This window comes from Tenrec ecaudatus, chromosome 1, assembly GCF_050624435.1.
Source record: "Tenrec ecaudatus isolate mTenEca1 chromosome 1, mTenEca1.hap1, whole genome shotgun sequence".
Lineage (NCBI taxonomy): Eukaryota > Metazoa > Chordata > Mammalia > Afrosoricida > Tenrecidae > Tenrec > Tenrec ecaudatus.
The window spans coordinates 95,153,949-95,170,396 of NC_134530.1; the positions used below are offsets into that span (position 1 = coordinate 95,153,949).

A 16,448-nucleotide genomic window follows, 5' to 3' on the forward strand; every position below is an offset into this window, starting at 1 on the left:
CTTCCCCCTCATCAACAATAATATTGGCAGTGATACCATTAATTATGCTGTTTATAAGTTGGTAAATGCTTTTCTTCCACAACGCTCGGGTATTTTAGAGCTGTGGCCCAATTCACCTGGACAACGTTACCAAAGCAGGGCCAATTCACCTGGACAACGTTACCAAAGCAGGGCCAATTCACCTGGACAACGTTACCAAAGCAGGGCCAATTCACCTGGACAACGTTACCAAAGCAGGGCCAATTCACCTGGACCACGCTACCAAAGAAGGGCTTCAAACAGGTTCATTCTGCTCTCTCACTCTGAGAATTTTCATTTCCACCCCAGATATACTGCATCAGAATCTAAATTTAAATACGATTTCTAGGTGAATCACATGTCTAAGAAACTGTAAGATCTATAAGAACCTTATAGAGCTATAAGAATTTGGTAGGGAACTGTAAGAATCTGGGGTGGAAATGCAAATTCTCAGCAGTGAGGGGCGCTGGAATGAACCATTTCCAAGCCCTGCCCCTATATAGTCCGATTCGAAATGGGAAGAAACAGATCTGGAGAAAGGAGCCTCAGTGGTACTGTGGGTAGGTGTTGAGTTGGTAACCTTAAGATTGGCAATTCAAACCCACCAGCTATTTCACGGTGTATAAGAGAGGTTGTCTGCTTCTGTGAAGATTCATAGTCTTGGAAACCCTACCCAGGGTCACTATGAGTTGGAATTGACTAGATGGTGTTTTGTTGTTGTTTGTTTTCTTTTCTTTCTGACTTGTAAAGAAGCCAAGTAACCCCTTCAAGTTAAAACAATTACGTTCGATACTCACACCTGGATTTTCAGGTCAGGTCCCTTTTCTTCTGACTCTTCATTTCTCCAGATCTCAGGCCTGGTGGGTGCACTGAATGGAAGTCATGATGCTAGATGTCACATCCTGATTATGACACAGGCAGTGCTCAGATATTAAAAGGAAAATAAAGGAACTTACGTAATAATTGCTAATCTGCAAATCTGACAAATCAGATAAAATGAATCAATTGCTTACAGAACACAAACACCATCTTACCCATTATGAAACAGATCTTTCTTGTTGTTGGGTTGTTAAGTGCCATCAAATAAGCTCCAACCCATAGGGACTCTCTGAACAACAGAACAAAATTCTGCATGGTTCTCTGCCACGCTCACAATTGTTCCTATGCCTGAGCCCATTGACGCAGCTACTCTGTCAATCCATCTTGTTGAGCACCTTCCTCTATTTTAAAGCTCTTCTACTTTCCCAAGCACAATGTCCTTCTCCCGTAATTGATCTCTCCTGACAAGATGTCCAAAGCATGTAAGGCAAAGTCTTGCCTTTCTTACCTCTAAGGGGCACTCTGGCCTGACTTTTTCCAAGACAGATTTCTTTGTCCTTTAGCAGTCCACTGCACTTTCAATTATCTTCTCCAGTATCATAGTTCAAATCCATTGGTTCCTCTACAGTCTTCCTTATTCAATGTCCAACTTTCACATGCTTATGAGGCAATGGAGAATAGCATGGCTTGAGTCAGATCAACCTTAGTCCTTAAAGCAACATCCTTGCTCTTCAATACTCTAAAGAGGTCACGTGCAACAGGTATACCTAATATGTCTTTTGATCTCTTAACTGTTGGTCCCGTGAGCATTGATTGCAGATCCAAGCAAGACACAATTTGCTAACTTCAATCTCTATCATGATGTTATTATTGGTCCAGTTGTGAGGATTTTTGTCTTATTTACATTTAATTGTAATGCATACTGAAGGCTACAATCCTTGATCTTCATTAGTAAGCACTTCGATTCCTTCTCACTTTCAGCAAGCAAGTTTGACATCTGCATCTTGCAGGTTGTTAATGAGTCCTACTCAAATCCTGATGCAAAATTCTTCTGCATTTAATCCAGAGTCTCTGATCATTTGCTCAGCATACAGATTGAGCAAGTATGGTGAGTGGATACAACCCTGATGCACACCTTTCCTGATTTTAAGCTGTGCAGTATGCCCCTGTTCTGTTCCCACAGCTGCATCTTGATCCAATATAAGTTCCCCATGAGCACAATGACGTTTCTGGAATGCCTATTTTTTTTCAAGGTTATCCAAAGTTTATTATGGTCCACACAGTTGAATGCCTTTGCATAGTCACTGAAAACATTGTAAACATCTTTCCGGTCTTCTCTTCTTTGAGCCAAGATCCATCTGACATCAGCTGAATCTCTGGATCCAGCCTGAACTTCTGGAAGTTCCCTGTCAATGTACTCCTGCCACTGTTGTTGAACGATCTTTTGTTGTTGTTGGATGATCTTAAGCAAAGTTTTACTTGTGTTTGATATCAATAATATTGTTCTATAGTTTGAGCATTCTGTTGGGTCGCCTTTCTTTGGAATGGGCACAAATATGAAGCTTTTCCAGTCAGTTGGCCCAGTAGCTGTCTTCCACATTTCCTGGTTTAGACCAGCGAGTACTTCCAGTTCTTTCTGAAGATTGCTGAAACATTTCACTGAGAATTCCATCGATAACTGGAGCCTTGTTTTGGTTAATGCATTTAGTGCAGCTCGGACCTCTTCCTTCAGCACCATTGGCTCCTCCTCACATGGCCCCTCCTGAAATAGCAGACTGGCAGCTAGCTCTTTGTGGGACGGCGACTATGCGCATTCTCATCATCTTCCCGCCATGCTTCCTGCATTATTTTGCCCCTAGAATTTTTCAAGATCACAACTCGAGGCTTCCATTTTTTTAGTTCTTTCAATTTCATATATGCTGCATGTTCTTCCCTTTTGCTTTTCTCATCCCAGGTGTTTACACAATTTGTTATATTAGGTTTTGTCTTCTCAAGCTGCCCTTTGAGATTTTCGGTGTAGTCCTTTGACTTCAGTCTTTCTTCCACTTGCTTTAGCTATTCTATGATGAATAGCAAAGTTCAGTCTCTTCTGACATCCACTTTGATCTTGTCTTTCTTGTTAATGACCTTTTGCTTTCTTCAGGAATAAAGATCTTGATATCTCTGTTGACTTGTTTTAATTTTCTTCAGCTTTCTCCTGCCTGTGTAGATGAGCAATTGATGGTCTGTTCCACAGTGGGCCCCTGGTCTGGTTTTAGCTGCTGATATTGAGCTTCCCCATTGTGTCATCCCACAGATGTTGTCACTTTGTTTTCTGTGTATTCCATCTGGGGAAGTCCATGTATATAGTGACCTTTAATGTTGTTGAAACAAGGTATTTGCCATGAATAAGTCATTGGTTTTGCAAATTTTATCATATGATCTCCAGCTTTATTTCTGTCACCAAGTCTATATTTTCCAACCACTCTTCCTTCCTCTTTATTTCCAATTTTTGCATTATAATCGCCACTAATTACCAACGCATCTTGAATGCAGGTTTGATCAATTTCCAACTGAAGTCATTGGTAGAATTCATCAATTTCTTCATCACTAGCTTTTGTGGTTGGTGTATAAATTTGAATAATACTTATATGGATTGGATTTCCTTGAAGGCAGATAGATATAATCCTATTATAGACAGCATTGTGCTTTGTGATGAATTTAGCCAAATCCTTTCTGTTAATAATTACCAGGTCATTCCTTTTGATTGTGTTATTCCTGGATAGTAAATCATGATTTTCTGATTCAAACTGGCTAATACCACTCAATTTCAGCTCACTAACCAAGGATATAGATTTTTATGTGTTCTGTTTCTTTTTTGATGACTTCCAGTTTTCTTATATTCATTCTCTGCACGTTCCAAGTTCAGATCACTAGAAGATTTTTTGCAGTTGTTTCTCCTCACCTTGAGCTGTCCCCCACCAGCTTGAAGGCGCCACTCCCGCAGGCTCTACCTGACTCCTGTCACCAAGGTCGACTCCTCTCCGAGAAATCAGCTCCTTCTCGGTCACACTTCGAGTTCCCTCGGACTTGAGGGGCTGTCCTCTGGCACTATCCCCAACTTCCTTTGTTTCAGCTTTCAGTATCTGACAAAGCTTCAGAGCTCTGCATAAGGTTTTCAGCGGCTTCTTCCTCCAAAGTGGAGAGCCGGGTCTTTCTTCCTTGTTTGTTCTTTAGTCTGGAAGCTCCACTGAAGCCTGTTGACTTTGGGTGACCCTGCTGGCACTTGAAATACCAGTGACATAGCTTCCAGCAAGCCACCATAGTAGGACAAAGTGACCGACAAGTGGTGGAGATAATTTGTATAGCCCTGTAACTATTTAAAGAATCCTGGGTTGTACAATAGTTAAGCCCTTAGTTATGAGTCAGCCAACCCATAAAAAAAATCATTGTGTGTGCGGTTAATGAATGAATTCATGAATTCTGACTCCTAGATGTGATCCTGTAAGCCAGAATAAAACAGCCCACCGGGTTCTCAAGGTTGTAAATCTTCCTAGAATTAGACTGCTACACCTTTCTCGCACAGAGCAGATTCATTCCCTTGGGTTTTAGCTTAGCCACCAAGTGGTTTTACAACTGCAGCAGTCTAAGAAAAACCACGAGCGAGTTCCAGTCTGCCACAGAGCGTCACTGTGAATCAGAACGGGCTCCACAACACAGAAGGTTACAATGGAACCAATAAGGAATTTGATTTCTGAATTTAAAAAGAGAACCTCCAGGCCTAAATAATTTCATTGGAGAAATCTATCAAAGATGTAAAACAAATTAATCCTGATGCTAGACCGTCTTTTCTAGAAAGTGCAAAGGAAAAGCTATACATGTCAATTCATTTTATGATGCTACTATTGCTCTGGTTAAATTGAAAAAAGACCAAGCAATAAAAGCAAACAAGAAATGATAGGCTAATGCTCCTAGTGAACATAGACCTAAATGTCCTTAATGAGATAGTAACCGATAGAGTTCAACAATACATAAAATAACTGTGGACTCTGACTAAGTAGAATTTATTCCAGGGATGCCAAGCTGGCTTAATAGTTTTAAAATCATTGAATATGATCCACCATATTAATACACTAAAGAAGAAAAATCACAATTATGTCAATTGGTCCAGGTAAAGCATTTGACAAAATTCAATACCTGTTTGTGATAGAAAGTCTTAGAAAAATATAAAACAGAGGGGAATTGCATGTTGATAAAGAATATGTACAAAAACTGACATTTAACGTCATATTTAATGGTGAAAGAAAGAAGGTTCTCCTGTAAGATGAGAAGCGGGGTAGCAGATCTGCTTCAGTCAGCCTTATTCAGCATAATGCCAGATGTTTTCAGCAGTGTGCGATCCAAGGAAAAAGAAAATAAAAGGGATACAGGTCAGAAAGGACAAAAATAAAGCTGTCCCTAAAGTGTGTACTACATGATGAGCTGTGTAGAAAATTCTAAAGAATCTACAAAAAAAAACAACAACACAAAAATCTCCTAGTTATTACTTGAATATAGCAATGTTGCAAAACACAAGGGGAAAAACATTTAAATTTAAATTTGGATGTATTTCTAGATATTAATAATAGACACATGAATACTGCAATGAAAAGTATCCAGTTTACATTTGCTAAAAAATATCAAATATTTAAGTTAAATCTAAAAACATGTACAGAACTGGGTGCTGAAAACGACAATATGCTGATGAAAAAGTTTTGACGAGACCTAAATAAGTGGAGATACATCTTGTGCTCGTGGATTGAAAGGATCAACGTGAGAAAGATGGCAGCTAGTGCAAAGGCAATTGCAGAGTGGGGTCTGGAGCATGTCATCCAGATGACCGTGGCCCGAGATGACATGCCTGACAGCGGAGCTCGGCACTTTGCCAAGACCATGTCATACTTAAAGGGAAGGAATCCAAAAATTCTTGTGGCGTGCCTTACCCCTGATTCCCGGGGAGATCTGAAAGCAGTACAGAAAGATTCTCTGTCCGGCTTAGGTGTGTGTGCACCCCATGTAGAAACAGTCCCAGCACTACCGAGGAAAGTTTGGGACCTCCGGGACCATTTCGACCGGTCCCTCCGGGTCCTGACACATGCCAAGGAGGTTCGGCCAGATGTTATTTCTAAAACATCGATCATGTTGGGTCTGGGGGAGACGGATGAGCAAGTCCACACAACGACAAAAGCTCTTCGAGGGCAGATGTGGGCAGCTTGACTTTAGGACAACACGTGCAGCCGACAACGCGCCACCTGAAGGTTGAAGAATACATTACTCCAGAAAAGTTCAAATCCTGGGAAAAGTAGGAAATGACCTTGGCTTTCAATATACTGCAAATGGACCTCTGGTGCGTTCTCCATATAAAGCAGGTGAATATTTCCTGAAAAATCTTGTGGCCAAAAGAAAACCAAACGCCTTCCTAGGCTGAAACGGACCAAACGGGCAAGGCCGTGAGAGCTGGCAGATGGGATGGTCACAGAGAAGCCAGCGGCCCGGCTGCAGTGGATGAGCCGCCACAACAGTTTTGTTTTAAGAAAAATGCCCATAAACTAAATATATGTAATTACCGTGAGAAAGAAAGATGGCAGTTGTCATCAAATGGCTTTTAGGTAGAAGGTATTTCCGATTAAAAGGTCAGCAAGATTTTTTTTTGTAATACAGACAAGATTATTTCAAAAATGTATATGGAAAGGTAAAGGAATTTGAATAGCTAAAACAGAATAAACAGAAGAATGCTGTGGAAAGAGTTGGATGCTCCTTTGCCAAGACAAACAGATCTGTTTTGGAAGAAGTAGGGCCCGGATGCTTCTTGGAGGCCAGGATGGCAAGACGTTGTCTGACATACTTAGGATATGTTGTCAGGAGAGCCTAGTCCCTGGAGAAGGACATTATTTTTGGTAAAGTGGAGGGGAATGGGAAAGAGGAAGGCGCTCCACAAAATGGATTGACACAGTGGCTGCACCCATGGGCTCAGGCAGAGGATGCACAGGACCCGACAGTGGTTCCTTCTCTTGTGGATAAGGTCACTATGAGTTGGAACCAACTCCTTGGTACCTAACAAGAGCAGCATGTCAAGATCTATTATGCAGTTACTGTAGTTAAGACCTGGTGTTACTGCTGGGAGGATAGTCAATGAGACAAAATAGAGAATCTAGAGATAGCCCTACAAGATATGCTGAATTTTCTTTTCCCTTTACAAAAGCACATAGGCAATTCAAGGGAGGGAAGAGTAGCCTTTTCAAAGAATGACACTGAAGCAATTTGTAAAAAGAAGCACAGAGGCAAGATAAGGAAACGACCCAAATTCACTTCTATTCACACAAAACCCTGTAATATTTTAATAAAACTAGCCCAGGAGAAAGCGGTGGGATTTAGGATGAAGGCTTCTCCTCCAGTAGAGATTCACAGTGTTGGAAACCCCCAGAGGCAGTTTCTACCCTGTCCTACAGTCACTATGAGTTGGAAACGACTTGATGGCAGTGAGTTTTTTTCTTGGAAAGAGTTCTTAATTATGACAGTAAACGCATGATCCATGAAAGGAAAAGTGAATAAATGGTATGTGGTAGTTACAGAATATGTTGTCAATTGGAGACTTAAGATTGAAAGGGTGAAGTATAACCTGTCAATCAGGTCACAGCTTGATGACCTCATATAGTATTATTATCTTATCCCAGGCAGTGTGAACTTCAAGATCAATTTTTGTCAATTAGTATGACACTATTCCTCTTGAATTGGTCATTCCTACATAGTAAACCATATGATTGTCTAATTCAAAATGGCCAATCTCCATCCATTCCAGCCAACGAATGCCTAGAATATTGATCTTTATGCATTCTGTTTAATTTTTTACCACTTCCAATTTTCCTAGATCCATATTTTGTGCATCCATGTTCTGATTATTAATTCATGTTCGCAGCTGTTTCTTCTCATTTTGAGTCATGCCCCATCAGCACATGGAGGTCTCACAGTCTTTACCTGTTCACAGCACTACGGTTGACTCTGCTTTGAGGAAGCAATTCTTCTCCAGTCACGTTTTCAAGGCCTTCCAACCTGAGGGGCTCATCTTCCAAAACTGTATCCAACAGCGTTTTGCTCCTACTTATAGGGTTTTCAGTGACTGATCCCTCAGAAATGGACAGCCTATGCCTTCCTTGTTGTCTGTTCTTGGTTTGGAATCTCTGCTGAAACCTGTTCATTGTCAGTAACCCTGCTGGTATTTAAGATGCTGCTGACATAACTTCCAGCATCGCAGCAACATGCAAACCACCACAGTACAGCAACCTGACACACAAATGATGGTTCTTAGGTGGTAGTAGTTTCAGTGGCTTCCACTTGGCGTTTCCTACCATAACTCTTACTACACTGTGTTAAACTATTTCATGTCTCAACTTGATAAAAGAGGAAAGGGGTGTTGTTTAGCCTGTCAATCAAGTGACAGCCTGATGGTGCCTCCTTGTGGGTGTGGCCATCTCATAGGGTTCTGGGAACTTCCTCTCTTTCTCCCTGAAGGCAGACCACACATACTCGCTGTTTCACTTTCCTGTTGTTGGGACCGACACTCAGAGAGCTGGAATAGCCACGTGGAGACCTTTGCCAGTGCTGCGATGTTTCCACCAATATTGGAGCCACAAAACATTTCACCCACTGGCCGGTGATCCTCCTGCAAGTGCTTCATGAACCTGAAGAGGAATTTATGGACTAATATGGGACTTATGGGATAATATCAGACTTATGAAATTGACCTGGGCTAGGCTGGGATGTTTTCTCAAGATACAATTGCCCTTTGTTATAAAGCTCTCTGTGGCAGCCTGAAATGCTTGCTAGGTGACCATCTGGACCCCCTTGTTGAGTGGAAGTGGGAGAAAAGCAATAGAGAGATGGGTTGAGTCTGGGCATTGACACCCATGGACCTGGTTTATAGGGAACTAGAGGAGAAGATGAGATCAGGTGGACTGGTCTGAAGTTCATGACTTAGCACAATGGGGCTAAGCTTGTTGAGAATTTATGATGAGCCCATGGTCTAAAGGCGAGGCGACCAATGGACATTCTGGTGAGGCTAAGTGAGGCAGCCCGCATTGAGTTGAGCAGAACCCGACCAGATGAAGAGAAGATATTTGAGCCTGGTGCACATTGCTGCCGACTTTATGGATGGCCTGTCCTGATTTGATGCAGATTTCACAAGGTTCCAACTGGAATGGAGATACTTCATGTCAGGATTGTGATTGTTTCCTCAGAGGGCTGGGTTGATGTAAGTGGGTAGTATAGAAATTGGATATCCAAAATGGGGAGGATAAAGTCATGAAGTGGTTGGCTTACAACCACTGGAACATATTCATAGGGTTCTGTTTTGTCACGTATAGAATGTTATATTTAAATGAGGGTGGGCACCACATGGAAGAAGCACACCAGCCAGTGCGATCATGAGGTGCCAAAGGGACTAGAGATAAAGGCATCATGCCAAAAAAAGAGATATATGTGTGTATATGTATATATATGTGTGTGTGTATGTATGTATGTATATATATGTAAATATACACACATACCATTTTGAATGAAGGGGGAAGTGCAGAGTGGAGACCCAAGGCCCAAGTGTCAGCCACTGGAGATCCCCTCATAGAGGGGTTTAGGAGAGGAGATGGGTCAATCAGGGTGCGAGTTAGTACCGATGAAGAACACAGCTTTCCCCCAGATCCTGGATGCTTCCTCCCCCCAACTACCATGATCTGAATTCTACCTTGCAGGGCTGGATAGGGCAGAGGTTGTACACTGGTACATATGAGGGCTGGAGGCACAGGGAATCCAGGGTGGATGATACCTTCAGGACCAAGGGTGCGAGGGGCGATGCTGGGAGAGTGGAGGGTGAGTGGGTTGGAAGGGGGGAACTGATTACAAGGATCCACATGTGACCTCCTCCCTGGGAGAGGGACGGTGGAGAAGGGGGGGAAGGGAGACTCCGGATAGGGCAAGATATGACAAAATAACGATGTATAAATTACCAAGGGCACATGAGGGAGGGGGGAGCAGGGAGGGAGGGGAAAAAGAAAGAGAGGACCTGATGCAGAGGGCTTGGGTGGCGAGCAAATGCTTTGAGAATGATTGGGGCAGGGAATGTATGCATGTGCTTTATAAAATTGATGTATGCATATGTGTGGATTGTGATGGAAGTTGTGTGAGCCCCTAATAAAATGTAAAAAAAGAAGAGAGGAGAAAAAAAAAGAAAATGATTAGGGCAAAGAATGTACAGATGTGCTTTATACAATTGATGTATGTATATGTATGGACTGTGATAAGAGTTGTATGAGCCCCTAATAAAATGTTAAAAAAAAAAAAGAAGTAGGAGAATGGAGGAAAAAAAATGAGGGTGGGCACATATTGAATTGTATGCATTTTAGTTTTATCCTGTTAAGTAGAGATATGATTTTATTATTGGTTGTTTGAAAACTATGTATGACTAAAGAGTTGTGTGAACATGTCAAATTGACAAGGGGTGGTCTGTGGTAGTTACATAATCTTTTGTCAATTTGAGACTTAAGAGTGGAGTGGCAGAGTCTAGCCTGTCAATCAGGTTGCAGCTTGATGACCTCATTTGGAGGCACTAAGGAGATAGCTCACTGGATGTGGAACACATGCGCACTCCCTGTGAGACATTATTGACAATGAACCTGTTGGTGCTACACTGATGAAGCCAGATCCCGGGGCTGGAGGAGTCACGTGGAGACCCAACCCAGCACGGAGATGCTTCTACTGCCACTGATCCACAAGACTTTCCACCCACTGGCTTGTGATCTTCCTGCATTCGGCATCTTGGCATGAGCTACATGAGTGTGTAGAAGAATTTATATATTGGTATCAGACATTTGGGCTAATATCCGACTTATGAACTTGATCTGGATTGGGCTAGGATGTTTTCTCAGTATTCAATTGCTCTTGTATATTAAACTCTTTCTTACACACATATGAATGCCTCTGGTAGTCTACCCACACTAACACATCCAGATATCATGGATCCAATATGGGGTTTCCACCAGTTGCTGAGTATGTCTTCCAATTATGCATCCAGGAACTGAGGAAATTACCACAGGATGGGTCCAGAGATCACTGCTACCCACTGTGAGACAGGAATGATCTCTGTTTCCATTAACCACTTGATTTCCATATGCCCTACTGTGACCATTGGACCAAAGTATTATTTTGGGCCTCCTTTGTTCAGAGTTAGTGTCCAATAATCCCAATCCCAGAAAAAGCTGATTACTTCCTTTTCCTTTCCTAAAAGACCCCAAATCCCTTGGAGAAGGCTTAGAGAAGATCAGCAATATCCATTTTGGGTAGTGCAGTGGGGTCCTTCCTCTCGGGAACCTGGTCTGTTCTGATGCTGCAAACTCTAGGACAGGATTGATTGTCTACGACTTTCTCTTCCGGACATTCATGTTAAACAGCGGTCCATTTGACCTAGAATCCTGCTGCTTGTGCAGATCAAATGAATTCTTTATTTATTTAGTAGATTTCCAATCTCTAACCACTCCTAGGGACACTATTCCTAACTTGTACTAGTCAGTCTACTCCGATTACGGTTTTGACTGCTGTCCATTAGTGTAACCATGCCCACCTGTCCTCTGTTGATTGAGTGCTGTCCCTTGTCTCCTACAATTATGAGGTCCAATCAGCCCTATTGTAGTTAAGTGTGTTAATCCAATTAGAGTATTTTCCATCCACTGTCAAATCTGACTTAGGTAAAATAGCAATCACCACAGTCTTCCAGGAGGCAGTACGCCCTTTCACAAATGTATTCCTCTCTATTGTGGTCAAACATGTGTCCTCTTGCACTCAGCTCCTTGGCTGCCTGGTCCAGCTCCCATACAATCTCCTGCCAGTCTCCTAGTTCTGTTGCCACCATTTGTCTGCTGCTGCTTCCCCCAATCTGCACCATCTCCAGTTTTATAACTTGCCTCACTTCCTTTTGAGTCCTCACCAGAATTGCCTCTGATGTCCTTAATTCCACCAAGAGTCTCTTCAAGGAAATCTAGGCTTGTACTTGTTATCCAAACCCACCGCCAACAAGTTGAGGGCTTTCAAGGCTGTAAATGTCTACACAAGCACACAGCTTCCTCTGGAGGCTTCCACCACTGAGCGGGTGGTTAGCTGTGCATGTTTATCCCGCAGTGCCCCACAGGTCTATTACTCACCTCAAAGCTCATCCAGCCTCGACTCACTCCCCTGTTCCAAAACTGCATCCACAGTTTAGGTCTCTTTTAGAGCAACACCCCACTCTTAGCAACAAATTATACCTTAGACTGGATTCTCTAGAGAAACGAAATCAGTGAAGCTTATGCATGTGTGTGTATATCGAGAGAAAATTACATCTCAAAGAAATGGCTCACCTGATTGTCGAAGTTGACATGGTCAAATATCAGGCTGAAAGCTTCTCATACAAATGTAGTTGCAGAGGTTAATGACTTTGAGAGGAGCCACTCAGATGGCAGGCTGCTTGCTCACAGGTTGCAGAAGCTGATGAGCCCAAGATCAGCAGGCACTGTAGCAGGCCAGTGGCTCAAGACCCAAGAACCAGAGATTAGGTGATGAGGAGCCAGATGTAGTATCCAGAGTGAACAAAAAGATAGAAAGCTTTGCCAGAGCATGGATAGATAGATTTGCCAGAGTGTGTGTGTGTGTGTATATATATATATATATATATTGGATGCTCTCATGCCCCCAAGAAAACTCCGTTTTAACTGATTGGCTACTCATAGCAGATCTCATGATAGGAGGTGATCACATCGCTACATGCCTGTGAAACTACTAAAAATAATGGCTCAGCCAAATTAACATACCATCTAAACTGACGTAGTCACGGGAATGAGAATTCCAGAACACATCAGTGTGTTTATGCAGAACCCCTACACAGACAAAGAAGCAGTTATTCCAACAGAACAAGAGGATGCTGCATAGTTTAAGATCGGAAAGGTGTACATCATGGTTGCATACTTTCACTATACTTATTAAATCTGTATGCTTAACAAATAATCTAAGAAGTTGGACTATATGAAAAAGCGTGGAGCATCAGAATAGGAGGAAGAGCCATTAATCACCCCTGTAATATGCAAATGACACATACTTCTTGCTAAAAGTGAAGAAGGCTTGAAACCCATAATGATGAAGATAAAGTATTACAACCTTCAGTATGGACTACATCTCAACCTAAGTCAAAAGCCCTCAAAACTGGACTGAGAAGCAACAGCATGATCATTGGAGAAAAAATTGAGATTGTCAAGAATTTTATTTTACTTGGATCCAAAATTAATGCCCATGGAAGAAGAATTCAAGAAATCAAACAGCATAATGCATTGTACAAATCTCCGGCAAAAGCCCTCCTTAAATGTTAAAAAGAAAAGATATGACTTTGAGGATTAGGATACACCGAACCCAAGGTCTAGTCTTTCTTTTCTTTGTTTCTTTCTTTTTTTTCAAAATCATTTTATTGCTGGCTCATACAACTCTTATCACAATCCATACATACATCCATTGTGTCAAGCACATTTGTACATTTGTTGCCCTCATCATTCTCAAAACATTTGCTCTCCACTTAAGCCCCTGACATCAGCTCCTCATTTTCCCCCTCCTTCCCTGCTCCTCCTCCCTCATGAACCCTTGATAATTTATAAATTATTATTTTGTCATATTTTACACTGTCTGACTTCTCCCTTCACCCACTTTTCTGTCGTCCATCCCCCAGGGAGGAGGTTATATGTAGATTCCTGAAATCGGTTCCCCCTTTCCACCCCACCCTCTCTCGACCCTCCCAGTATCGCCACTCTCACACTGGTCCTGAAGGGATCAACCGCCCTGGATTCCCTGTGTTTCCAGTTCTTATCTGTACCAGTGTACATCCTCTGGTCTAGCCAGATTTGTAAGGTAGAATTGGGATCTTGATAGTTGTGGGGAAGGAAGCATTTAGGAACTAGAGGAACGTTATATGTTTCATCGTTGCTTCACAGCACCCTGACTGGCTTGTCTCCTCCCCACGACCTTTCTGTAAGGGGATGTCCAGTTGCCTACAGATGGGCTCTGGGTCACCACTCCACACTCACTCTCATTCATAATGATATGATTTTTCGTTCTTTGATGTCTGATTCCTGATTCCTTCAACATCTCATGATCACACAGGCTGGTGTGCTTCTTCCATGTGGGCTTTATTGCTTCTCACCTAGATGGTCGCTTGTTTATCTTCAAGCCTTTAAGACCTCAGACGGTGTATCTTTTGATAGTGGGCACCATCAGCTTTCTTTACCACATTTACTTATGCACCCGCTTTGTCTTGAGTGATCGTGTCGGGAAGGTGAGCGTCATGGAATGCCAGTTTAATAGAACAAAGTATTCTCGCATTGAGGGAGTACTTGAGTGGAGGCCCAATGTCCATCTGCTACCTTAATATGAAACCTACAAATATATATACATAGATCTATTTCCCCATCCTCAAATATAAATATATTTACATATGTACATGCCTGTATTTAGATATCTATAAATGCCCGTTGCTTCCTAGCTCTTTCATCTATTTCCTTTTACTTTCCTCTTGTCCCACTATCATGTTCAGCCTTCATTTGGGTTTCAATAATTCCTCTAGGTTACATTACCCTTGGTCAAGCCCTACCAGGCCTCCTACACCCTCCTCACCACTGATTTGGATCACTTGTTTTTCCCTGTACCTGGGTTTGTTAACACCACTTCCTTTCTCCCCACCTCCCCCTCTCCCATGTCCCCCCGGAATCATTGGTCCCCTTGTTTTCTCCTACAGATTGTTCATTCAACCTATCTTATTTAGATGATAGCATGCACAAAAACAAGACAGAGCTAAATCAAGCAATAAAATTAAAAAAAAACGACAACAACAAAAAACCAATAACAGAAAACCCCACAACAACAACAAAAATAAAAGCTTGTAGTTAGTTCAAGGACTATTTGTTGGCCTTTAGGAGTGTTTTCCAGTTGAGTCTGATGGGCTGCTAAGCTCTGGCCCCAAAGTCTATTTTTGGTATTCCCTGGGGACTTTGTTCCCCTTGCTGTTCTGTTGCATGTCCTTAATGTTGTGCCTCAATGTGGTGGGATCAGATTGGAAGCAATTCCCACACTGTGTCTCCAATGTTGACCCTGTAAGGCTATGGGTCAGTGAGGGATGTCTTGTCTCATAGTGGGAGCTGGCCATATGATCTTCTCTGTGGACTGACTGCTCTGAGAGGGAATATCGTCATCAAGGCTTGGTGGCCCAGGATGTGCCCCCACTCTCTTCTTCCCCCTTTATTTGCCCCCGTGTCCTCTGATCAGACATGTCCCTCTCCCTGAGCTGCAGCTTCTGCTTCAGTGCTGTCCTCTGAAATAAATTATTCTGGGGGGAGGGGCAGGTGTCCATGTAGTTGGGATTGGGGCCGGCTCCCCTTTTTTTCTTTTCATGAATGAATCAATTTATTAACTCATTATTATTTGTTCAAAGGGCACGGTATTTTCAATCACCTCATGTGCATTCAAACACTGGTCAACAAATAAGGAAGATCAAAGAAGAACTGATGCCTTTGAATTGTGGTCTTGGTAAAGAATGTCAAATCTACCACTGATTGTCAGAAGAAAAAGCAAATATGATTTGGAAGATGTACAGCTGGAATACTCCTTAGAAGTGAGGCTGGAGGGACTGTCTCCTGTCCTCAGAACATGGTATGGAGGGACCAGTCTTTGGGGAAGGACATCATGCTTGATGAAATAGAGAATCAGGGCGAACAAAGGAAATACCTCCAAAGATTGAATGACACAATGGCTGTAACAATAAGCTCAAACACAGAACTAAATGTGATGAGGGGCCAGAACCATGCAACGTTCAGTTCTGCTGTGCATAGTGTTGCTATGAACGAATTGACTCGAGGGAATTTAATAACAACAACAGGAGTAGAACCAGGCTCATAACATAAATATATTCAGTAAAACTTTGTATACTCACCTTTGGAATGTATTTCAAAGTTTTTAATTTGGCTATTTTTTAAAAACAAGTCTGGTTTTATGTGTTAAATGGTTACACTGGTTTAGGAGACTAGTAGATTCTTTTGCAAGTAATTTCTTCTGTTAGTGAGCATATAGCTTACATCCCTACTGTCACTAATGGTGTTAGCGAGTTCACACCTAATCTTACTATAAGATATTTTCTTATTGAACAGCAAGGTACAAGAGATGACTTTCATAATCCTTTTGAATTCAGAATTTTTAGCTCAAAGAACAGAATGGGGCATAAGAGAAAGAAATAGAGCAATTTGGAAAGTTGAGGCAAAGAAATAGGGAGTGGGTCAGGCCTGCTAAATAAAAGAATCGTTTGTACTGAGGATAGAGATTTGTTTAATTTAATTTCCTCTGCTTTCATTTTTCATTGTCAAATGCCACGTTTGACAGCTATAAACCAAGGAAATTTTCTGGAACTCGGAAACTGCTTGGAATTGTGCCTTTTCATTGATCTGGATCACAAAGAACACCTTCTGACCTTATGTGAGAACTAGCTTGGCCTCAATTCTTTGAAGTTAAGTAGCCTGTCTGCCCAGTCATTCATTTGCTCAGACCAC

At 42.1% G+C, this 16,448-nt stretch overlaps 1 pseudogene; it reads left to right on the top strand.

The window, feature by feature from the left end:
• The first annotated feature begins 5,637 nt into the window (after positions 1 to 5,637).
• Positions 5,638 to 6,283, top strand: LOC142430879 (lipoyl synthase, mitochondrial pseudogene; annotated as a pseudogene).
• The last annotated feature ends 10,165 nt before the right edge of the window (positions 6,284 to 16,448 follow it).